Source organism: Bactrocera neohumeralis, unplaced genomic scaffold, assembly GCF_024586455.1.
Source record: "Bactrocera neohumeralis isolate Rockhampton unplaced genomic scaffold, APGP_CSIRO_Bneo_wtdbg2-racon-allhic-juicebox.fasta_v2 cluster09, whole genome shotgun sequence".
NCBI classification, from domain to species: Eukaryota; Metazoa; Arthropoda; class Insecta; order Diptera; family Tephritidae; genus Bactrocera; species Bactrocera neohumeralis.
The window spans coordinates 23,270,910-23,296,576 of record NW_026089622.1 but is presented as its reverse complement, the minus strand read 5'-3'; the positions used below and the strand labels follow the sequence as shown (position 1 = coordinate 23,296,576).

Genomic DNA, 25,667 nt, shown 5'->3' with positions numbered 1-25,667 from the left:
ACATGGAGAAATGTCTCTAATTCTTTACTACGTTTGAGCAAGCTATTTGCATTCCAGGTCATAATTTTCATCGGTTTAATTTTTGCGCTTTATTTTCGCTTTGCTGTCACTCTAGTTGAGTAAGACGATCGTGGCTAAGTTTATTTTGTTCTTCTAGCTTATTCAGCACAGTATGTATATACAGTAGAAAACCTTTTCGTAGTAGCTGTTTGAGGGGTGAATAGCGGCCATCTTGGATTTTCAGTGGTAGCAACGCAGTGCTGTATATATTGACGTAGTAAATAAGAGGCAAAAACTACAAATAATCTTATTTAATACAAATCAAAAATGATTTATATGGTATATTTTTATTAATAGATGCTTTAAATGTCATAGTGTGTCATATTTCGTCCTTAAAACATTGATTTACTGATAATCAGATATTTTGCAAGTCGTGAGTTATTATGTATAAAATCTGTCCCTGGTGTTAGATTTCTCGGTGGTGAGTTTTCTACGGCTGTGTTTGTTTACATTAGATCGACAGAAAACATAAAAGCTGCTGCTTTCCTAAGCCAATCTTGTTTTTTAACTTTAAATACGCTTATTTTATTTAAATAAGTTATTTTTAAAATTATATTCTTATATCTAAATGCAAATTCCAACTAATTTTTTGTTTTAACGGTTAACCAATTTGTATATGTCAAAAGATAGCTTACCACCCTGGACTGTATCTTTTTGCATGCAAAAGTTAAGAAATTCTTGAAGCGTGTTTAAAACTTGTTAATAATAAACAACTTACATAACAAGTAATATTCCAGTAAAATTTAAGAAACATGCAAAGTAATTCAAAATAATCACTTAAATAATGTAAATACTTGCATTTCATAATATCTATTAAAGTGTAGCTTATCAAACTTTAAAATTTATATGTAGCTTAAATGCTAACACAACACCCTGATTACCATGAAAGTAGCAAAAAAAGTGTTACACAACGCCCTAAGATTTTCTAGAGTTGAGTATATGTATGTAAACAAAGCAAAGGTTTATTACTGTATATACTGAGTTATTAAGCTTGTCGAGAATTAAGGAGAAATTATTGATAATATCACTAATGGAATTGGACTTTGTATGGTATGTTTGCAGACGTATGTTGTTGAATTTGACTAGTACCTTTGGTAATGCTGGCAAATGAGGGTTTTACAGATTGCTGACTTACATTAGTAACTTCCTTCTGAGGAGCAGTAGAAGTGGTTATACTTAATCGTTTTGTTTGTTGGTTATGCTCTTTATTTTTCTCAGTCTCGTTTTTAATTTTTTGAAGTTGTTTTGCCACTTCACATCCCCTATAGTTCGCAGAGTGATTCTGATTGCAGTTACAGATTTTTGACGGTAGTTCGGCAGGTTTTGTGCAGATTAGAGTTGTATGATTTCCGGCGCACTTCACACACCTTGGTGGTTTACAACAATAATTTCTGGTGTGACCGAGTGCCTGACAGGACTTACACTACGGTACAAGATTCGATGGCTTGATGGGCTCGAATTTAAGAACAAAATTTAGAATATGTTTGATTTCGTAAATTTTCTTTAAGTTCTCTGTAGATTCGAAGCATACAGTAAACATATTTAATGGATTTTTTGTTTTGTATTGAAGGTTATTTATGACCTTTGTAACTTTAAACCCCTGCTTCTGAAGATCTGTGACAATGCTTTCCGGCTCACATGAGTGATGAAGATGTTTTACCATTACGCGAATATCACGCGATTGCTTGTCCTCGTACGAGTACCAGGAAGTTTTCGATTCGTTTAATTTCCTAAGTATTCTATAATCTGAGAAAGGTTTATTTTACATGAACTTTTGCCAATGAGCTTAAGTGTGTAAGAATTTTTAACTTCTGCGTTTATCAAGGAACGCATCAAGGGTTGGTTAAAATTTTCTGATATTATGATTGGCGGAGGGCGATGACTTACTTTTATATTTTTTTTATATTTTGCTGTATTATCCGGGCTCGGAGACTTCAACGCTATATCCGGTGAAGAATTCGCTTTGCGTTTCTTAGTTTCCCTATTTTTTCTCTTTTTTAATAACCAATTTGTTTCATTTTCCAGCTCTTCTTCATCTGTTTCGGCTACAAAAGTCGATTTTGGTGAAGAAGTAGGCATTTTATTGGTATATTTGATTAGCGATATCCTTCAGTTTGCATTTTGGAGTGTCGCATTTTCATCTTTCAGCTCATTGTTCAATGCTTCTGTGTTATTAATTCGTTCGAGCAACATACATAATTGGTTACGTGGTGATCCCCCACCAGGAGGCGGGGTTTATATGCCCATCACGATCTAATGGAAATGTGGTTACCTTAAGTGATATAAACTGCCTTATCAACTGCTTTACCGACTGTACAGATAATGTAGTGTCCCTGGCCACAGCTGATACAGCACTTCAGATGTGCGAAGGATAATCTTAGCGCTAAAAGTAATTGAGTGTTTTTTAATTTGATATTATTATTTCTTTTGTTATTATTTTAAAATTTAGTACGGTACAGATAATTGATGTATCTCGCGATGTTAACGATGTTGAGCATCTCCGGCGAATCTGCCTGCGAATTTTCACAGCCTGGATTGCACATAAAAAATATTTATAATTCACCCAAAAAAACCCGTTATCGTTTATAAGTATTTGGTGTTTATTATTTTCCATTTTTTACAACATGATATCACAACGTTCGACTTTTTCCTGTGAGGATATGTAAACTTTAAAGTCCATGCGGACAATCCAGCTTCGATTCAGGCCTTGGATATTAATATTACGCGTGTCATTCGCCAGTTACCGATGGAAATAATCGAACAACTCATCGAAAATTTGATTGGTCAGATGAACCATCTGAGACGTTGCCGTGGCCAAGATTTGAAAGAGATAATCTTCCAAAAGTTAAAAAAGATTCTTTCGAATGACTGATGAAACTCTTACATTAAATTTGCAATTTCTATATTTTTTTATGTAGAGAACTTTGAAATGGATAACCCTTTAAAAGTGTAAAATTTATTACAAAATTGCATACTTTAATTTGCGAATGTTTTTTTCATTTTAAATTAATTTAAAATATATATTTTTAATTTTTATATCCACTAACACTTCACTAATCTTGTCTACACATTTCTTATGTATTAAGTAGTGCAAAACTAATTTTTGTTCCAAATACACCATATATTCGTTGAAATCCAACTATTCATACAATAATAAAATACTTGCAAGCAAACAAAAAATAAGTGTTGTCATATTTTGTAAACGAATAAACTAACTGAAAAAGAATGATTATACGGTAAATGCAAAATTTATTATCGTCTGATGGGGAACGCAAAATTTTTCAGAATTTTCTTTATTTTTTTATATGCAAAACTAATTTTAGTTCTAAATACACCATATATCCGTTGAAATCCAACTATTCATACAATAATAAAATACTTGCAAGCGAACAAAAAATAAGTGTTGCCATATTTTGTAAACGAATAAACTAATTGAAAAAGAGTGATTATACGGTAAATACTAAATTTATTATCGTCTGATGGGGAACGCAAAATTTTTCAGAATTTGCTTTATTTTTTATTAATCTGGAGAACATCCCCTATATGCTATTCTAATATTCACCTGTTCCTTGCATTAAAGTTAAAATTCCATACTTAGAGTAATTTTTCCATGTATAATAAGGAATGTACAGAAAAGAAACTGCACACAATGTTTTATTTGTAACGTAACGGATTTTATTATTTTTTGCTTGTTACTCTTTTTAAAAACAAATAGAACAGCTTTTATCCAATTTAATTTAAAATTAGTAAAAAAAAAATTTTCTTTTAATTTATGCCGAATTTTTCTTTTAATTCCCATCATTAAATTCAGCACACCTTTTTTAGTAATATCTGGACTTGCCTTTTTCCAGTTTTTTTTAATTCGTCGTCGTTTTTGGCAACTCGATAATCCCTTTTCAAGTTTTGCTTGAAAATTGCCCAATACTTCTCTATCGGACGAAGTTCTGGAGCGTTTGGAGGGTTCTCCTCTTTTTTAAAAAAATTTACATTGTTTTCTCTCAACAAAGCCAAAGTGGAGTGAGCGTAGTGCACTGTGGCTAAATCGGGCCACAATAATGTTGACACTGTGTATTTTTTATAAAATGGTATTAGGCGACGGTTTAGACACTCCTTCTTATAATTGTCGGCCGATATAGTACCCTTTCTGAAAAATGGAGTGGTTTTAAGGCCGCAAGATCAAATAGCCTGCCAGATGAGTATTTTCTCGCCAAATTTTCCTATTTGAATTGTTGACACTGACTTGCAGACAGTACCATCTTTTGGTTTCGTGTAGAATTGGGGACCTGGTAATATTCTTGAGTCAATTTTTTCGTACAACTTCCGTAGCCTTGTTTTCCCTATTTTTATTTGTCGTTGACTTTTTCTGGGAATCTTTTGTTTTTATAAGTTTCTAAATTAATTCTTTACTTCACCCTTTGAATCATAGTAGCACTGGTTTTAGCTTTTTTCTCCAAATCGCGCACAGACCAATGTCTGTTTTGGTTTATTAAGTCCAACACCTTTGCTTTAAGATTTGGATCACTAGGGCCTTTTTTCGCCCACTTTTTGATACAATCATTAAGAGAACAGGTTTCATTGAACTTTATTTTAGTATTTTTTTTTTACCATTTACACTGAATTTAAAACGTTTTGCTAGCTTTTTGTATGAAATCCCTTTTTCATTGTAGTAATCGTGCACAATTTGCCTACGCACGTGTTCTTTGATTCGAGCCATCGCGAAAATGATATTACAAATTACGAAGAAAAAAAAACAATAGAAGCAGAACTGATCATGCTTTTTAACGGTACTTACCGCAATGCGGTTAAACGGCTACTTCCTGAAAAATATTGAGCTGAAAGTGTGCTGTTTCTTTTCGGTGCAGTCCTTATATTGGCACAGTTATTTTTCATTTACATACATATGTTGCTCATTTTGATATCCGTTAACTTCATTGAATTATTTCTGCGCATTTATTTCGTATTAAACATTCAAAAGTTGCTTTAAATCATAACTAAAGTTTTCCATAAATTATATTTTGCACAAGGTAACGAGAGGGTTACATTTCAAAAAATAACTATTGGTAACTTTACTGGATACATTATTTATTAAGGGTGAGCGTTCGTTGTACTTGTTGAGTTCCTTTAAAGAACTGCGAACTTAAATCGACGTAAACTGAAACCTTCATCACCGCCGTCCAAGAAATGCCGTGGACGTGACAAGGGCTGAGGCGAGTAGGTCCTTGTGGCATTTATTGGAGTGACCATATATTCAGGAAGAGATTCGTGGTGTTAGAGAAACTCTGTTGCCGAGTACTGTCATTCACCTCGATGGATGAACGTCTAGCCACAATCCACATCAAAGCGAAGTTCTTCAATATATCGCTAATTTTGCGCCCACGCCCCGACGGAAGAGAAGGACCATGTGACCAAAGATGCCTTCTATGAGGAAACATTCCCAAATGGATTGAAGCTGATCGACTTCGCCGGCGCCCGAAATATGGTTATTTGTAGTACTAGATTCCAACATTAGAAAATACATCAAGCTAACTTGGTGTCTCCGGATCGGAAGGCCATCAACACGATCGATCAAGTTGTGATAGAAGGATGACACGTCTCCAGTGGTTAAGACATGCGTACGGTCTGAGGTCCTAACATCGACTCGGACCACTATCTTGTTGCAGCCAAGATACACAGGGGATGTTCGAGTCTCAATCACTGCGGCAGTATAGCAAGGCATCATATTCGACGCAAAAATTTTGCAATATAAGTATCAGCTGAGTATCTGCAGAAAAACAACACTGTTGCAATATTGCTGCAGTTATTTGCTTGCTCGAACATCCCCACACCCACCTCTGTGCAGCAAAAAACGCACGTCAACAATCACAATCACAACGAACGGTTTTCTACTTGACTTGTACTCCTACTCTCTGAGAGCACTCATCAGCAACTCGATATAAGGGAATTGTGGACGACATTTCAAGCTCCTTACGTACAGCTGCAAACGAAACCATTTGTTTTCGGAAAATGCAAAAGAACAGCTGGTACGACGAGGAGTGCCGTGGCTTAGCGGAGAGAACGCAGACTGCCTACCTCGCAATGCTAAAATCGAACACAACACGTGCGGGCTGGGATAGATACCGAGAGCTGAGGAAGCAGACAAAGAAAAAAGGTGCGTGGAGTCCCTACGCGTAAATGAAGTTATACTTCTTAGTGATATTCCAAGAAATGCATATCATGTTGTATGAAAGAACACTAGAAAACTTAAATTCACATTTTATAAATTTATTATAATTTATTATCTCCCCGAGCATGCCTTTGCCAACAAGTCGTCTTTTCGCGACGATGGCAAAAGCTAAAAATCATAAATTGCACAACTTTCTGGTGCTTCTCGCAATATTTACGCATGTGTGTAGGCGAAGCTGCTACAGCGGCAAGGGGTGACAATCGGCGGCCATTACTTTACTTATGCCATAGAAATTCTATTGCCACGAAGATGGAAATGACAACGAAATAATGCAAATATGCTTATTTCTAAGGGTCATTAATTTCTTTGAGGAAATGAATGATCCTGAGAAGTATAGTCTTAACTTTTCAACGGCCAGCGCAGAGCATTTCAACCAAAAGGAATTCATTCATTAAAATCACCACTCAGAAGTCGTTTTATCCGTTGTAAGCGAACGATTTTCGAAGAAACATCATTTCTAATATGCCACAAGACAAAATTATAAATGAACTTCTTACACCTCACGCTGTTAGATAAAACGATATACCTCGTCATCGCGGATCGATTTCCAAAAAATGTAAATGATGACCGTATTTCACAGGATCATTTCTGTAGTGAAGTATAGTCTAAATTTTTCAAAGACCAACGCAGGGTATTTCAACAAAAGGTCACATAAAATAGTTGAGAATTCGCAGAATTGAAAGACAAAGGAAAGAAAAAGCAGTATAACTTCAATAATGCACAAGCATACAAATATACATATGCGCAGCAGCAGCAAGGAAAGAATTAACAATCGGCGATCCATTGTATATTTCTTTCATGCATAACCAAACCATAATTAGGACAACGCAATACAAGTGTCAATGGTGGTCTACGTGGTAAGCGCTTCAAAAGTTACGACGAGCACGTAGGTACGTAGGTTCGAATCCCAACAGATTTTTTTTTTTAATTGAATATGTGATCTTATTTTATAATAACTCATTTTAAATATATAAAAGATTTACCTAAACATTATGATGATATTTTCATGATTCATACGCAATGTATGAATGTAAGCAATTTCGTTTTGCCGTCGGCATTTCAATTTCTCATGCTTCAGTTTTTGCTTTCAACCAAGAAATCGCTTGTATGTATGTATGTACATATGTGCAATATATGCCTTTGCGTTTTGCCGTCGGCATTTCCATATTGACATGCAAAAGTAATTATATATTTCATTGTTTCGTTTTGGCCCAATTTTGTATATTAAGACAAGTGTTAATAATTGCGCCAAAATCAAATATATTATATATTCATATGTAAACATGTTTTAAACTTTACATAAAATTGAAGTGTCAATAATTGCGCCAATTTTCATAAAGTTGGAAATTTTGCGCGAATGAGACGTGTGCGGGTTAAGTCGTGAATATTACTTATGTATATTAATTAATTTGAAAGTGCCGAAAAATGCGAAACGAAATTTCAATAAATTTAAATAAATTTAAGTAAATTTACATGTATTTTCATTTATATTTAATTGCCAATAAATTTTTTAAAAATTATTTGCCCTAGTTGTCCATTTTTTATTTTCTCACACATTTCAGCCGATTTTTGTATATAAATTTGACCGGCGTAGAAGCAAAATGCGAAACAATCATACATACATATATTATGTCGTTTGCTCATTTGTCTGTATGTTTGCGAAAGCAAATGTTCTACAAAAGCATATTTCTATACTTAAACAGAATTATTAGAAACATCGTATGTTTCTTATGTACATGCATAACTAAACCATACTTAAGTCAGTATATTATCACAGCAATATACATAATATACATATACATAATATTGCTGTGATAAATTTAATTTCTATTAGTAAGAAAAATATTTATTTGTATAGTATACGATGTTAAAAGGCATACATCTTCTATCGTATCTTGTGTATCTGCACATGCTCATATGAGTGTATGTATACGCATGTGCGCGTTCAGAAATTTTTCATCACTTATCAATATACTTATTACATGTGCACGCATTGACTTGCTCATACATTCATATATACTTATATGTACATATATTTGCATACATTGCCGAATAATGCTCAAGCATACAAACATACAAATGCGTACACATAGGCGAAGCTGCTAAAGCGGCAAGGGGTGACAATCGGCGGCCATTACTTTCCTTATGCCATAGAACTTCTATTGCTACGAATATGGAAATGACAACGAAATAATGCAAATATGCATATTTCTAAATGTCATTAATTTCTTTGAAGAAATGAATGATCCTGAGAAGTATAGTCTTAACTTTTCAACGGCCAACACCTAGCGTTTCAACCAAAAGGAATTCATTCATTAAAATCACCACTCAGAAGTCGTTTTATCCGTTGTAAGCGAATGATTTTCAAAGAAACATCATTTCTAATATGCCACAATGAACTTCTTAACCTCACGCTGTCAGATAAAACGAAAATACTTCGTCATCGTGGGTCGATTTCCAAAAAATGTAAATGAAGACCGTACTTCACAGGATCATTTCTGAAGTGAAGTATAGTCTTAATTTTTCAAAGACCAACGCAGGGTATTTCAACAAAAGGTCACATAAAATAGTTGAGAATTCGCAGAAATGAAAGACAAAGCAAAGAAAAAGCAGTCTAACTTCAATAATGAACAAGCATACAAACATACATATGCGCAGCAGCAGCAAGGAAAGAGGTAACAATCGGCGATCCATTGTATATTTCTTTCATGCATAACCAAACCATAATTAGGACAACGCAATACAGGAGTCAATGGTGGTCGAGGTGGTAAGCGCTTGAAAAGTGACGACGAGCACTTAGGTTCGAATCCCAACAAAATTTATTTTAAATTGAATATGTCACCAACCAAAAATTGAAACATTGTTCTACAAAAACAACAACAGCATAAGCATGGCAACATTGTGTTGTTGGTAGAAAAGCCGAGCTGTGCCGAAAGAAACGAACAAGCGGTCGCCGATTGTCACCGCTTCGCTTGCTGCTCGAATATCTTCGCAGACAAGATTGCGTAGATTCATATTGAGCAAGGTTGTGCAACCTGAATCTATCGCAACCTTTTCCAAACTCGTATAAGAAGTATAACTTAAAAAAAGAGAGGCCGAAATTAGTGAGTATGAAGAGCTTGACAAGCTGGCCGACAGGTTTAAGTCCCGGTTTAAGGCGATTTTTATAGATATTGTTGTAGCTGGTAACTGCGCTGTAGCATGAGATTCTAATGCGTGGTGGTTTAACCGTTTTCTAACAAACACTGCTGTTCTAACATGTCCCTTTCCGTCTGGGTGATTTGTAACATATAGTCTAAATCCCGGTATAACGAAATTGTTTTATTCATAGGATGAGTTTCTGATAATCGCATAATATCTATATTATTTTCATCACGAAATCCTTCAATTTATGTTGGTTAACACCATTATCATTCCATATACAAATGTTCAATACACTCATTTTTTACTTAAAAACATTTGCAACATTTGTAGAATATGGGTGGACGAAAGTATGCACGACGATTGGAATTTAAGTGTGCTCTGCCCAATCCACAAAAATGGAGACCCCACAATTTGCGCCAACTACCGTGGGATACCGTGCCTCCTCAACATCACAGTTCTCTCGATCGTATTGTTTGAAAGATTAAAGCCCACCGTCAACGAACCTGGAAAATTACTAAATCTTTGTCGATTTCAAAGCTGCTTTTAATAGCACCAAAAGGAGCTGCCTTTATGCCGCGATGTCTGAATTTTATATCCCTGCAATATTTATACGTCTGTGTAACCTCTCCGAGCCGTTCGATACCCACCACGGTTTCAGACAAAGCGACTCCATTTCGTATCACTTCTTCAATCTACTCTTGGATGACGTAATTCCAGCTGCAGAACTAAATAGCGAACGTACCACCTTCTATAAGAGTGTAGAGGTAGTGGCGTTCGCCAATGATATTGATATCATTGACCTCAACAACCGCGCTGTTAGTTCTGCTTTCTCCTGTTCTTGGATAAACAATTGCAAGATAAAATATCTCCTGTCATCAAACAAACAGTCGTCGCACTTGCGACTGGGCTCCCACGTCACTGTTGACAGTCATAACTTTGAAGTCGTAGATAATTATTTCTATCTTGGATCTAACATTAACTTCGAACTGAGTAGGCAATTGAGAAGTAAAGTTCTCTCTCAACGAATAAAAACAAATACAAGGTGCGTTCTAAAGTAAACAGAACTTAAAAAAAACACAGAACAAATGCTTTTTTCGGCAAAATCAATTTCTGCTTCAATGCGGATTTGCACGGTCCAAAAGCATGCCGACCGAGTGTTTTAGCACGTTGGCCGGTATGGCCGCCAGTATGTCGGTGCAAGCCTTTTGAATGGCTTCTACGTCTGCATAGCGCTTTCCTTTCATGGGCAAATGCATTTTTCCGAAAAATATTAAGTAGCACGGTGCCATATCAGGTAAATACGGGGAGTGGTTAATGGTTAAAATGTGATTTTTGGTCAAATAATCGGTCACAAGCGTCGATCGAATGTTGGATACTGAGCATTTTTCGGTCGTCAGTCAATTTGTAATCGTAAGCCCAAATGTTCGATAAAAATGCAATAAATCGATGTTTTGGAGATGTTCAGTTCCATTTTTATGAATTTCAATGACGATTTCGGCTGATTTTTGATGAATTCACGCACAGTTTCGATGGAATTTCCAGTGATCACGGATTTTGATTGACCAACATGTTGACCGTCATTTACATATGTCCTCACGACCACTTTGAAAACGTTGAAACCACTCGTGCACTCTACTACGGGATAGGCAATCATCGCCATAAACTTGTTTCATCAATTGAAACGTTTCGGTAAAAGTTTTACCAATTTTAAAACAAAATTTAATGTAGGCTCTTTCTTCGAAGCTCATTTTCGCACCGATAACACAATCATACTGACACTTAAAACGCAATAACTTCACTTCCAACCAATGAAATGTCATGAAATTCTCACTGGACAATCGATAAAGATAGCAGATTCTATCGCACCAGTCTATGGCGAATATGGAAGAACCACCGCCACACAGCTCGGATTCTATGGCCATTTTGAGGGAAAACTTAGATTCAAGAAAAAAGTCCATTTAACACTATTTTTTTGGAACGCACCTTGTATATACAAGACAACTCATTATTCCTGTCCTAACTGTTATCAAGCTCTTAAAAAATCACCCGATTATTCCTGTCCTGCTATATGGTGCAGAGGCATTGACGATGACAACATCTGATGAGTGGACGTTACGAGTTTTATAGAGAATGCGCGTTGTCATTGGCGAATATCGCATTCCTTGGAACCATGAGCTGTATGAGATATACAACAACATTGACATATGTAGTTCAGCGAATTAAAAATCAGCGGCCACACCGGCTAGGTCATGTCGTCCGAATGGACGAAAACAGTCCACCTCTGAAAGTATTCGACTCTGTACACGCGGCGGGAAGCAGAGGAAGGGAAAGACCTCCACTCCGTTGGAAAGGTCAGGCGGAGAAGGGTTTGGCTTCGCTTGGAATCTCCAATTGGCGCCACATTGCAAAAAGAAGAAACGACTTGCGCGCTGTTGTTAACTCGTCTATAACCGCATAATGGGTTTTTACACCATTAAAAAAAAGTATAAACTTAAGACTAAGCCTAAAGCCTAAAGAAAACGCCATTCCCTGCTGCATACGTGATTTCCTTCCGTTGTTGGCAAAAAATTTGCCGTCGGGGACAGAACGCAAATGCCTTGTCTCAGGCTCCGTGCAAGTTTCCTTGATGCGGAGTAAGTACTTGACTCCTCACCCTCTAAATGGAGGTCGCCTTTGGAGTTTCTCATGCTGTTAAGATTTTTAAGGAAGATTTGCATCTGTTATATTTAAAATTATGATGAATGGTCAAAATAAAGAATATCACAGCTATAATGAAGAGGATACCCATACTGAACACTGCAGCTCTTGTTGTTAGCTTGCTTTCCATGTCATCAATGTGTTCTAGATTCTTGATGTTCAGCCTTTGTTGGTAAGGTATTCATAAGATTTGATTCTACAAGAGTATGCTTCGGTCTTGAAACCTTCTGTTAGTCGCCGCATCTTTTCATAGAATTGTCGAGCATTACCCCTGTCGGCTTGTCACGCTCTTCATAATCACGCATTTCGAGCCCTCGTTTTTTTGTCAGCAAATGCGTCTCGCTTTCCTCTCCAGCTCTCGGTATCTATCCCTCCTCATCGTACCAGCTGTTATTTTGCGTTTTCCGGAAACCAATGGTTTCGTTTACAGCTGTACGTAAGGAACTTGAAATGCCGTCTCACAGATTCCTTTTACCAAGTCGCTGACGAGTGCTTTGAGACACCAGGAGCGCAAGTCGAGTAGAAAATCATTCGGTTGTCTGGTGAAGTGTCTTCCGTCTTTCAACGATCCGGTTGGTAGCTTTTCGATCCGCAGACAGCCAGGAAAATTTATGATTTTTCTTGTGCTGGAATCAAGTACTACAGACACACAGTGTGTAGAGAACACTTAAATTCCAATCGTCGGGCACGCTTTCGTCCGACCATATTCTACAAAGAAGCTGATGCATACACCTTATCAGTTCTCTCTCGCCGCTTTCTTGTTCTTCAGACGGGTAATTGCTATTCGGACTTTTTCATGGTCGGGCAATGGAACGTCTACTCCATCTCCAGCTATTGGGAAATCGGGCTTACCATCTCCAGATTTTATGCTTTCATTGAGATAAAGCAGGCTGGAGAAGTGTTCCGTCCATAATTGGAACGAAGTTCCTTAAGGCAGGAAAAAGCAAATTCGTAAGAAAAAACCCGTAAGAAATAACCCGTAAGAAAAAGACTGTAAGATCGCTAGTTATAGCCTACCTTTAGGTTTTTCAAAATAATTAGGCATGAAAATCTGTAACATTATTGTGTATGCAAATTAGTTTGGGTGAGAATTGTACTTGCACTAAGTACGTTTATGGGGAGTTGAATTGTTGCAAATTTTTTGGCGCAGGTTGGTTAATGGTTTGAGTTTTTTGTTATAATTTGAATTATTTTTTTTATTTTACGTAATTCATTATTTCTTAAAAGACTAAATTTTCTTAATACTTATACTTATGTACTTAAATAAAAACTAATCAGCGAAATTGGAGAGAAAAATCAAGACAACGTACATAAAATTAAGCACAATTTTTTTTGCAAATTGTATCGATTCTACATTATCCGAAGGAACTTCGTTCCTACCTGGTGTCCCACGACACCACATTTCTTTTATTTTAGTATGCTCTGGGTATCGGTTACTAGATCCCCTCTCTGGGTTCTACAAGAGTATGATCCGGTTTTGAAATCTTCCGTTGGTTGCCGCAACTTTTCGTAGAATTGTCGGGCATTACCCCGTTCGATCAGCTTGTCATGCTCTTCATAATCACGCATTTCGGACTCTCTCTTTGTTTGTCTGCAAGTGCGTCTCTCAGTATCTATCCCATCCCGCACGTGTTGTGTTCGATTATAACATTGCGAGGTAGACAGTCTGTTTCCTCTCCGCTAATGCACTGCACTCGTCGTCGTACCAGCTGTTCTTTTTTCCTTTTCCAAAAACCAATGGTTTCGGTTGCAGTTGTTCGTAATGAGCTTGAAATGCCGTTCCATAGTTCCCATATCCCGAGTTGCTGCTGAGTGCTCTCAGAGAGCAGGAGTACAAGTCCAGTAGAAAACCGTTCGGCTGTCTGTTGTGATTGCGATCGACGTAGCACTTTCCTTGTGTTTGCTGACGTGCGTTTTTTGCTTCACAGAGATGTGTGCGGATATTGCCTGCAACAAGATAGTGGTCGGAGTCGGATGTTAGAACCTCTAAAATACCGGAGACGTGTCATCCGTCTATCACAACTTTTACTGAGGTTTGTTGGAATGTCTCTCTCAAGAGGTCCCGAATTCGCGATACTCGACCTTTTCTTTGAAAAATTGCGACTTTTCTCGCGAAGCTCTAATATTTGCGGTATAGGGTTTATCCAATATCAATGCGTTGTGGTTTGCATGGTTCTCTAGAAGAAAAAAAATAACATCCTCTACATAAACCTGGCATCATTTCTCAATTCATCACATCATCAATAGCTCTTTGAAAAATTCTGGAAGGAAGTCTGCGAATCTCGTATCTGGTGAAATCCACATTTAAAATCGAGTGTTATAAAATACTTAGCTTTACGGGGGTTTGATAGGATTGAAGGTATATCATGAACTATTTTTGAGAACAGCTTTCTAAAGTCTTGAACTTGTGGGCGTTTCCGTCTTGTTGTTTCGTATTCTCCGTTTTTATCTATCACCCTTACTGGATTCATCACCCCACTTTAGTTGGCCTAATTATATTATTTCTTAACAAGATACTAACTTCGTTATTTTCGAGGTCCGAAACACCCGTTGGTTAAGAATATATTCTGGGGTATACCGCTTCTTCATCTTCTTTTTAAATAGTGGTAACAATGGTTGTATTATAAGAGAGAGCAACATGAGGATAGGCAAAAAAAATGTTTCCTGAACTAGTTTGGGAACTTCTATGTTTTCGACCGCTGTAAAATTGACGAGAGCATACTTTAGAAATTGAATTCTCTATGAACTGGGTGCAGTTTGTTATGTTTTATTTTTGAAATCCAATGTTGATCCTACTTAATTAAGCAAGTGTAGTCTTATTATTCCATCAAATGCTGACATATTTTGAAGTATTAAAAATAGAGTTAAAACCATGCAGAGACTTCGCAAAGAAAGAATCCTTTACTGCTGTCATTGTGTCAATAAGTAGATTTATGGCTAGACTACTATTGTTCGTTCTGCAAACAGCAGCAGGGAGCTGTTCCTAAAAAATTCTCTGCATTATGTTGAAAAGTTTATCTTTAATGTCATCAGCTTCTGATCGACTGTAGTTTGATATTCTTATTCCTCTTGAAAATAAGGACTTTTATATACCTTGCAGTGCCACTATTTGGCCTTTTGATGATCTTCGTTTAATAGGCTGTCTGAATCGGGTTAAACTGTTAATGTCCATTAGTTGAGGTGGCTTCTGTTTTCTCTTCTGCTTATTAAAAAATAGAAGGTTGTTCAATCCGAAAAGCTCTTTCTTCCAAGTTTTTAGCAACATTATTTGCGAATTGAAAGCGTTCAGGATTACACTAAATTCCTTGAGGTAAAGCTAACGCGAATTGCAAGTCATTTGGACGTGCGGCAAAAATAATGTCACGTAATGGTTTTTTTGTTCCTGAAATAAATACCCTTAATGCATATGTTATGTATTTTTCGTTAAGAGAAGCAGTCAAGGTGCTGTCGTTTGTCATTATAGTTTTATTAATGAGAAGCGTTAGCTTACGCTCGATTTGCTTTTAGTATTGAATTATTTCTAAATTTCTTTGACGTAGAGTCGACAACTCTTGCTCAATAAAATAGAATAAGATCGCTTGTCAGCGTACGTAAAATGTAGCGTCTTAATAACTGTCTTGAAATTCAGACAGCACCAAGTTCGCGAAACCCGTTACTTTGTTTCTGCGTAACGAGTACTTAACGCTTAATAATGTTTCGAACTTTCCTTGTACTTTTCGAAAACCTTATACTACAGTGAGCAAAAAATATTCATACTTTTTAATTTAAATTTCGCGCCAAAACCCATTCGTCGAAATATTTTTCCTCTAGGTTGGTATGACTGTCAGTGACATATGTGCCAAATATCACATCGAAATAATCATTAGTGTTTAATATAATAATGGCTTTATGAAGTACATAAAGTGCATTCGGCGAATTTTAAGATTAGTGAAAATGCTGACTGCATCGAATAAAATTGTCCGCTACATTGCGTTCCAAATAAAAATGCAAATAAACAATTTTATCTTAGTAGCTCTGAAATAAATGCCAGAAAATATTTACGTCTGTTAGAGTCAATAAAAATTAATTTAATGCGAAAATGGCAAGCGAATTGGAAGTGCCCAAAAAAATTATTAAAAATTTTCAAAAGAATCCGCAGAAAATTGCCAAAGACGTAGGAGCCAACCCTAAAACCATTTCTCCCTTTACTAAACGCTTTATGGAGAATGTGCATATTAAGAGAAAAAAAGTTCTATTAAAAGAAGGGGCCACATAATCGTGAGAAGGCGAAGGAATGCGGCCTGCTCAGAATCTTTCTTACGCAGGACGAAAAAGGAAGCTGCGCCGAAGACGGGAAAGGTACAGAATGCTCCGGACAGAAACGCCGTCAAGAACGAAACCGCAAAACAACGAGTTAAAAAGCTGACGGAAGATTTTGTTACAAAATTCGAATGCTGTATATTTGGTGACTAGATCTACGTTTTAGCGGACTTTTTTCAGCTACCTGAACAGGAATCTTATACAGCCGATTCTCGCAGAAATGTTTCTGAAAAATTCAAGACCAAAAAGTTAACAAAATTTCCAAAGAAATTTCTTGTGTGGCAAGCAAATTGCAGTTGTGGCAAAAAAAGCAGCTCATTCGTTATATCGGGTACAATCAACAGCGATATGTATGTGAAGGTGTTCGAGTTTCCTTGCGCCATGAGATGCATGTTTCGTGTTTATTTTCAAAGTCAGGTACTAACAAATCATCAATTCAATCAATTCAATTTTTGTTCAAAACTTTGAACATGGTATGGATAAGCACTTTGATTTCTGATTCTCTGAACCACATTTTATTTGTTAGGCTTTAATCGGACCACCAATTTTCGTTATCACCTGGCTTTAAAATATTATTTTGACTTGGTCAATACGACTTGAATTAATTTTTTACACATTAAGTTACAATTCTTTTTTGTTTACTTTGTTTTATAGTGTATTTGTGCATTATTTATGATTAAATAAATGTCTAAAAACTATTTGGCGAAGTGTTAGTGCATATAATGTTGGATAATATTCTTCTTCTTCTTAATTGGCGTAGACACCGCTTACGCGATTATAGCCGAGTTAACAACAGCGCACCAGTCGTTTCTTCTTTTCTCTACGTGGCGCCAATTGGATATTCCAAGCGTCCTTCTCCACCTGGTCCTTCCAACGGAGTGGAGGTCTTCCTCTTCCTCTGCTTCCCCCGGCGGGTACAGCGTCGAATATTTTCAGAGCTGGAGTGCTTTCGTCCATTCGGACAACATGTATCTCATACAGCTCATCGTTCCATCGAATGAGATATTCGCCGTGGCCAATGCGCAAAGGACCGTAAATGTTTCGCAGAACTTTTTTCTCTAAAACTCTCAACGTCGACTCATCACTTGATGTCATCGTCCAAGCCTCTGCACCATATAGCAGGAGAATTTGGAGCGACTTATAGAGTTTGGTTTTTGTTCGTCGAGAGAGGACTTTACTTCTCAATTGCCTACTCAGTCCGAAGTAGCATCTGTTGGCAAGAGTTATCCTGCGTTGGATTTCCAGGCTGACATTGTTGGTGGTGTTCACACTGGTTCCCAAATATACGAAACTATCTACAACTTCTAAGTTATGACTGTCAACAGTGACGTGAGTGCCAAGTCGCGAGTGCGACGACTGTTTGTTTCATGACTGGAGATATTTCGTCTTGCCCTCGTACACTGCCAGACCAGTTGGATAATATTACAGACTTTAATTTTTAAATTTGACTTAAAAAGCTAATATCTCGGAAACTATAGGTGTTCTGCGGCTATATGTGTATATAGTATATTCTTAATTGGGAGAACATCCTGTATCCGCCCAAACCAATTGCATTTTCGATTTCGATTTATGCTATGCTATAGTTTTCGCAAAACGTGTAAGGATTTGCTGTTCTTTCCTTTGGTTATGGGTTTTCACGTGCTGATATATCACATTATTAAGCCAGTTCATGATATTGGGTATTTCTTTAATAATTTTCTCTTGTACAGTTTTACCATGAGTTTTCGTCTACATCGATTGCATCTTTTACTTTTCGTTATTTTATTTTCGAATGGAAAACTCAAATTATAATTTATGTATTTATTGTTAAGGTGTTGGGTTTAGATTTTCGTAGAAAAAAAATACTTTTTTTGGGAATTTATTTTTTAAGTATGGATTGAGTAATTTTATTCGGACCTTTTGTACATTATTGAGCATACTTTTGATAATATAGGGTAATTTTTTCATCATTTTTTTAGTTTATAAATTTTATACACGTTTTTCTCAAAACTACTGTTTCAAAGTCCGTGTTCACTGTAATTTCAAAACTGCTGGACCGATCCATTTCAAACTTTGGACACATTTTTGGCATATAAAATAGTTCCTCCATCATTAAGTAATTTTTTTACATTAAGGGTGTTTTCAACTCACAAAATGGCGGAATGTTTTAGTGGGAAATATCAGTTTTCACTTTAAATGGCCGCCAAAAATTTTTAAATGGAAAAAAATTTCCAGAGAACGATGGGAGGAAGATTTGATTATAATTTGACTAATTTTCCTTGGTTGTTTATTTTCCGATAATTTCCAGCCGTGTTGGGGTGAACACCGCAAAGTGTTTTTTTTTTCTTAAAATTACTCAATCTATATTTAAGAAATAAATTCGCAAAAAAGTATTTTTTCTACCTTAAAAACCTTACCGACGCCGTCGTTCACATTCAAACCAATGTATTTGAAATAAGCCAATGGGTTAGTCTCTATTCCCTTTCATCATTAAAAATCCCGCTTGGACAGTAAATACACGCCTGGAGTTAGTCATAAATTTTTTTCTCTGTGGCTTGGTTTCATGAAAAATGAGCGTCTAGGAGAAGTCTTGCCATCGTTCAGAACATATCAAGGATGCTAATTCTTTTGAAGCCAGAGTGAAGTCAAGGATTTCCTCGCTGCTCGCAGTTATAAAAGTACTGGAGTTTCGCCTATTACAAATAAAAAGATTCTGGCTACAAATAAAATCTAAAAGTGACTCAGCTCTAGCTGTTTGTTCTCAAGTTCGAGTGCCTCGAATTTGCGACCGATCCAATTACCACGTTGGCCAAACATGACCTAGCCAGCGTAGCCGATGTCTTTTAATTCGCTGAACTATGTCAATGTCGTCATATATCTTATACAGCTCATCGTTCCATCGAATGCAATATTCGCCGTGGCAAACGCGCAAAGGACCATAAATCTTTCGCAGAACCTTTCTCTCGCAAACTCGATAACAGGAAATATTTCCTCTTGCCCTCGTTCACTGCCAGACAAATTTGCTTTGCTTCCTTGTCCAGTCTGGCATAGTGAATATCTGGTCCAGGTCTAAAGTCAGACTGATAAGGTCCAATCAGTTTGTTAACGGTGGGCTTTAATCTTCCACACAATACGCTCGATAGAACCTTATACGCGATGTTGAGGAGGCTTATCCCACGGTAGTTGGCGCAGATTGTGGGGTTACCCTTTTTGTGGATTGGGCAGAGCACACTTAAATTCCAATCGTTGGACATGCTTTCGTCAGACCATATTTTACAAAAAAACTGATGCATGCTCCTTGTCAGTTCTTCGCCACAGTGTTTGAATATCTCGGCCGGCAATCCATCGACCCCCGCCGTTTTATTGTTCTTCAGGTGGATAATTGCTATTCGAACTTCTTCATGGTCGGGCAATGAAACGTCTGCTCCATCGTCATCGATTGGGGAATCGGGTTCGCCTTCTCCTATCGTTATACTTTCACTGCCTTTCAGCAGGCTGGAGAAGTGTTCCCTCTAAAATTTTAGTATGCTTGTGCATCGATGACTAGATCACCTTTGGGGGTTCTACAAGAGTATGCTCCAGTCAAGAAACCTTCTGTTAGCCGCCGCATCCTTTCGTTGAATTTTCGAGCATTACCCCTGTCGGCCAGCTTGTCAAGCTCTTTAAACTCACGCATTTCTGCGTCTTTCTTTTTCTGTCTGCCAATGCGTCTCTCTTCCCTCTTCAACTCTGTGAGGTAGGCAATATGTTTTTTCTCCGCTGCGACACGGCACTCCTCGTCGTACCAGCTGTTATTTTGCATTTTCCGAAAACCAATGGTTTCGGTTGTACGTAAGGAGTTCCTTTATACCAGGTTGTTGACGAGTGCTCTCAGAGAGCAGGAGTGCAAGCTGAGTAGAAAAGCGTTCGGCTGACTGTTTTGGTTGCAACTTCTCGACGTCGAGCCTTCCTTTTTGACGTATGTTTTTTGCTGCACAGAGGTGGGTGCGAATCTTGGCTGCAACAAGATAGTGGTGGTCGATGTTAGGACCTCAGAGCGCACGCACATCTGTTTTTTTTCGATTCGGAGACAGCTAGGTAGCTTGATGAGTTTTCTTATGCTGGAATCTAGTACTAGATAAAACCATATTTCGGGCCCCGTGGAAGTCGATCAGCCTCGATCCATTTGGCTGTTTCGTCGTGGAGGTTGAATTTGCCGACCGTAGAGCCAAAGATACCTCCTTTGCCCACCCTGGCGTTAAAGTCGCCAAGCTCGATTTTGATATCGTGGCAGGGGCAGCTCTCATTGGTGCGCTCCGAACGCTCATAGAAGGCATCTTTGGTCGCATATTCCTTCTCTTCCGTCGGGGCAAATCGGCAATATGTTGAAGAACTTCGCTTTGATGCGGATTGTGGCTAGACGTTCATCCACCGGCGTGAATGACAGTACTCGGGGACAGAGTTCCTCTCCCATCACGAATCCCACACCGAATTTGCGCTCCTTTTTATGGCCACTACAGTAAATGCCACAAGGACCCACTCGCCTCAGTCCTTGTATTGGCCATCGCATTTCCTGGACGGCGGTGATGTCAACCTCCACTCAACCAGCTGGGCAGCGGTACCTTCCCAATTAATGGACCGGACATTCCCAGTGCATGCCCTCAAATCGAAGTCCTTATTTCGTTTGCCATGGTCATCATCAAAAGGGGGGTTTCTCATCCGAGGCTGTTTACGCTTTTTCAGTGTTTTTTTATAGGGCGGGTCCCAAACCCAGCGCACAACCTTGTGGAGCGTATGTTTCGCCTTCAACCGGATGTTCTTAGGCTACCAAGACGTCACAGAGATATCCAACGTTTGATAACGACGTAAGAGAGACTTATTTGGGTCTTCCTCAATTGATGCGCCAGCGGTATCAATATTCTTGACACTATATGCACTTGTTTTGTCTCATTGGCACGGGAACATTTGATACTGTGCCTGTGGATTCAAATTTTTCCACTAGACGCTTAATTAAGGAACTGGCAGGACGATTATGGACCATAAATTGCACTAGCGCTCTTGAAGTTGAGGCCACTGACTCCGATTTTCGGTGGTAAATTGTGATAATTTCGAATCGTTGGATTGTATAAATTTCCATAATGAAATGGCAAACTTTCTTGAAGAGAAATGTCATAAGAGCGGGAGTTTTTTTTGTTTGCTCGCAGGAATGTGCAAAATCATTAGCTAATGGGTTTGGGTGATCTCGAAGTTTAGATATATATTTCATTCTGCTGTCCTCTACTTCTTTTAACGTGATTGTTCTAAGCATTTTCGATATTAACGTTGGTATTATATCAATATTAGTTTCAGAGGTCGTGCCCCACAGTTGTATGCAATACATCCAAATCGACTTTATGACCGCATTATACATCTAAAAGCACTTTGTTGTCTAGGCTAAGTTTTGAGTATTTATTTAAAAGCCCATTTAAGTTTCTAGTTTTTATCTTCATGCAAGTTATTTTACTAGAGATACGTTTTCTCCACGTGAGCCTTCTATCTAGGTGAACACCAAGATAAGTTACTTCCTTCGCTTGGGATACTAAAATTTTGTTCATTTTTACTGCCGGGCACATTTTTGGTCTTACTGAAAATGTAACATGCTTCATTCACATTAGCTACCATTTTTCGACAGACCTTAAGCACTTCGCTAATATTCATTCTTGATGCTAAAATGTGTAAAAAAGTTGATGTCAATACATTATTCGCTGTTGGAAGATCTACTGTATATCTGATGTTTAGTCTTGGACCTAAAGCCCTGCCCTGTGGTCTTTCATCAGATATAAAATCTCTCGCTTTAACCATAAATTGTTTATTTTTTAAATAAGACTCCAATGTTTTATACAATTCTTGAGGTAGAAAGTTTCTAATCTTATATTAAAGGCCTTCATGCCACACCTTATTAAACGCCTAAGGCACATCTAGAAATATAGCTGAACTGTACTCTCTGTGCTCATATGCTTTTCTTATTTCATTAGTAATTCCATTTACTTGCTCTACCGTGCTATGTTTATCACGAAAGCCAAATTGGAATTATATTATTTTCGTGGAGGAAAGGAGACATCTTTGATAGGAACACTTTTTCAAATATTTTAGATATGTATACAGGGTAGAAGACTGATTGGTCTGTATGAAGACGGCTATGTTAAGTCTTTTCCAGGTTTATGTAGTATCCGAAACTAAGAATTGCATTTAAGAGCAAGGAGAGCACCGCTACCAAAGTCTCCTATAGGCATGTTGAAGTTGACTGGTGGCTTCAGGATTTTTGTGCTTTCCAAAGGGAGTTTCGCTTGCATAAATTTTGACACAGCTCTTTATATTCGTTTCTTCCTCATGTTTTAGCGCTTTTCTAATTTACGTACAGCTGATTTTAATTGAACCTGAGTGGAAGTGAAGCTTTTTTATTTCTCTATTACTAATTTTTCTGGGACCAAGCGGCTTATAGTTTTTTGTTTCTCTTATGCTTTCTTCAATATCTCTTCGAAGTATTTTTTATATTTTAACCAATGCGTTTTAAAGATGTTAGATCCACTTTTGCATCAACGGTGGTTGTTCACGTAGCTTTATTAGTGCAGGAGAATAATCAGAAGATAGATCTGTACATGTATCAGCTTTCATCCGCGATTTATCTAAGAATATTTTTGATTACAGCAAAATCAATTAAATCTGGTATTTTGTTTCGATCACTAGGCCAATATTATATACATATATAGGTCAGGTTACCAAGAGATATTATGTGTTTTGCATTGTAATCACCACCTGCTAGAAATCTATGACCTAGTCTTCCAAAAATCTTTGGATGTTTATAATTTTAAACCGAGGTGGGCAGTAAGTACATATATAGCCGTCAGGTTTAAGTCACCGCAGCGATTTTTTTATAGATATTGTAGCTTGTAACTGCGCTGCAGTATGATATTCTAATGCTTGGTGGTTTAAACGTTTTCTAACCAACACTCCTGTTCCACCATGTGCCTTTCCATTTAGGTGATTTGTAACAAAGAGTCTAAATCCCGGTATAACGAAATTGTTTTATTCGTAAGATGAGTTTCTGATAATAGCGTAATATCTATATTATTTTCATCAAGAAATCTTTCAATTTATGTTGGTTAACACCGTTATCATTCCATATACAAATGTTCAATACATTCATTTTTTTTTTCTTAAAAACGTTTGCAACATTTGGTTTTGTGAATTTATTATTTTTTGAATAATTTTTTGCATTGTAGATATAAGTTGTGTAATACATTGGGCAAGGTTTAAAATCATAGATTCGACGCTTTCATTTGGTTGGTTTAAGGGCAATATGGTTTGTGCAGTGATGCCTTTCACAACATTTGCATAGCTTCCTTGTTTGGCATTATTTTTAATATTACCCGGTTTTGAAATATGGACAGGGATTTCAATATTTTCGCTAGGATATTTATCATTTGATTTCGACGTGCTTGAATTCCGACAGGTAATCTCGTTTTTAAGTCTTCATATACAGGGCCACCCGTATAGTTTACAGTGTGATTTCCGCCACAATTAAATCCTTGTTTTAATAGTACATTTTTTTGTAGGATGTAAATCACCACACTTCATGCAACTTAGGATGCAATATGCTTTCGTGTGTCCATATTCTTGGCAGTATATGCCCTGTACTGAAGCATTTATTTTGTATGGTTCCTCAAGAGAAATTCTGCGATGGAGCATATATTTTAGATTGTTAATCGGATATGTTTAATTTTTCTTAAGTTAGTTAGAATTTGGCATCAACTCTATTTCGAACATTTGTTGTGGGACTTTGTTCCTGTTAAAAATATGTATTACTAATTTAATACTAAAACCACATTCTTCCAGTGCTTCTTTAACATCGTTAGAGTCTACCGAAAATTCTACACCATTTCTGACAACTATCAGGCCTTTTGAGCTCTTCAGTTGGTAAGAGTAGTAATTCTTGTTATTATTTGACAAGTATTTAACAACATTCAAGAAACTTTTTTCAGTAAATGTTTGAATTTTTGCTTCACCATTTTTAACTGACAAACGGTGCTGCCAGATGTGATACTTTTTGTCTGTGTGCCCACAGTACTCCCCCTCAAATAAAGTCTTGCTGGACTTTTCTAAGGTTGAGTTCCACTACCAGATCCTAGTGCGGATGCGGTTCAATTAGGCTGGTTGATGTATGTGGCGAATTCTTTTGCTCGGTGAGAGTACTGTTGTCACGCCCAATTGGTATGGTTAAGTGGTTGTTGAATGTGGCGAATTCATTTGGTCGGTGAGAGTACGGCTATGCGGCGTACTGTTGTCACTGGCCAATTGGTATGGTTAAGTGGTTGTTGTGCAGTTTTCGGTTAGGCTTATGACCGCTGTAATAGGTGTATAGGAGCCTACACGTGCGAGACTCAGTTAGGGTCTACAAAGCGACCGATTGGATACGGTACGTTAGCTATACCAAATATCCAATTGGTCAGACGCCATAGTCCTTAATTGAGAGTGAGTGCCTTATCTCCGTAGGTTTCGATTTTGCTACCGCTTACAGCTTGCAGTCGAAAAGGAGTTATTATTTTACGAGAAAGCGGAGTTGCCGAAATATCCTTCCCAGTGTCGACGAGGAATTTCGTACTCGATGTGCGGTCGTAAATGAATAGTTGGCGATGTGTTACCTTTGTTGGTAGTGCGATGCGTAGGGTGTTGAAGCGTAGCGCGGCGGCCGGTTGGCAACCTGCGCGGCGGCTGATTGGCGGTTGAGCGTGGCGTTGTGCACCTTATAGTGTTGCATGTGGCGTGGAGGCGGCGACTGATGCAAGGTGCGTTGAGCCGAATTCACTGTAGGTGAAGCGATACATTGTGGACTCAAATTGATGTCGATCATATGTACCGTTGACACGTGTGACAGTGGTTGTAGCGTCATTTGTGGTTGTGCGTGTTGCATGATGACGGCTTGTGGTGCCTGCGACAATTGATATGTAGTCGGAGGTTGTGGTATTGGTTGATGATGAGGTTAGAAGCTGGGTAGTTCGTACATCAGGATATGGAGGTACTGTTGCTAGCAAAATGATGATGATGATTGCTGCTGCTACAAAGTTTGCGGCAGTGGTGGTGGTGGTGCTTGCTGTTGCTGCTGGCCTATCTGTACTTATGGGCGCTGCTCCAGCGACAGGTCCTGTTGAATAGATAGTGATTAAGATTCAAGTTTGATATAGCTGGTGTTGAAGTGGCGACTGCTGCTACAGCGTCCGTTGTTGCTGTTACTGCGCTGTTGTTGATG

General features: G+C 37.7%; 1 protein-coding gene, 1 non-coding gene and 1 pseudogene across 2 annotated transcripts in view; 1 reads left to right on the top strand and 2 right to left on the bottom strand.

Moving 5' to 3' along the window:
• LOC126764158 (ATP-dependent Clp protease proteolytic subunit) overlaps positions 1 to 25,667 on the top strand; it is a 136,202-nt gene that overhangs the window by 40,211 nt on the left and 70,324 nt on the right. The gene's annotated exons all lie outside the window — the stretch shown is intronic.
• Positions 6,683 to 6,891, bottom strand: LOC126764758 (small nucleolar RNA U3). Its single transcript, XR_007668096.1, has one exon. It is a non-coding gene; the product is annotated as a small nucleolar RNA U3 (small nucleolar RNA).
• On the bottom strand, positions 8,607 to 8,801 carry LOC126764749 (small nucleolar RNA U3; annotated as a pseudogene).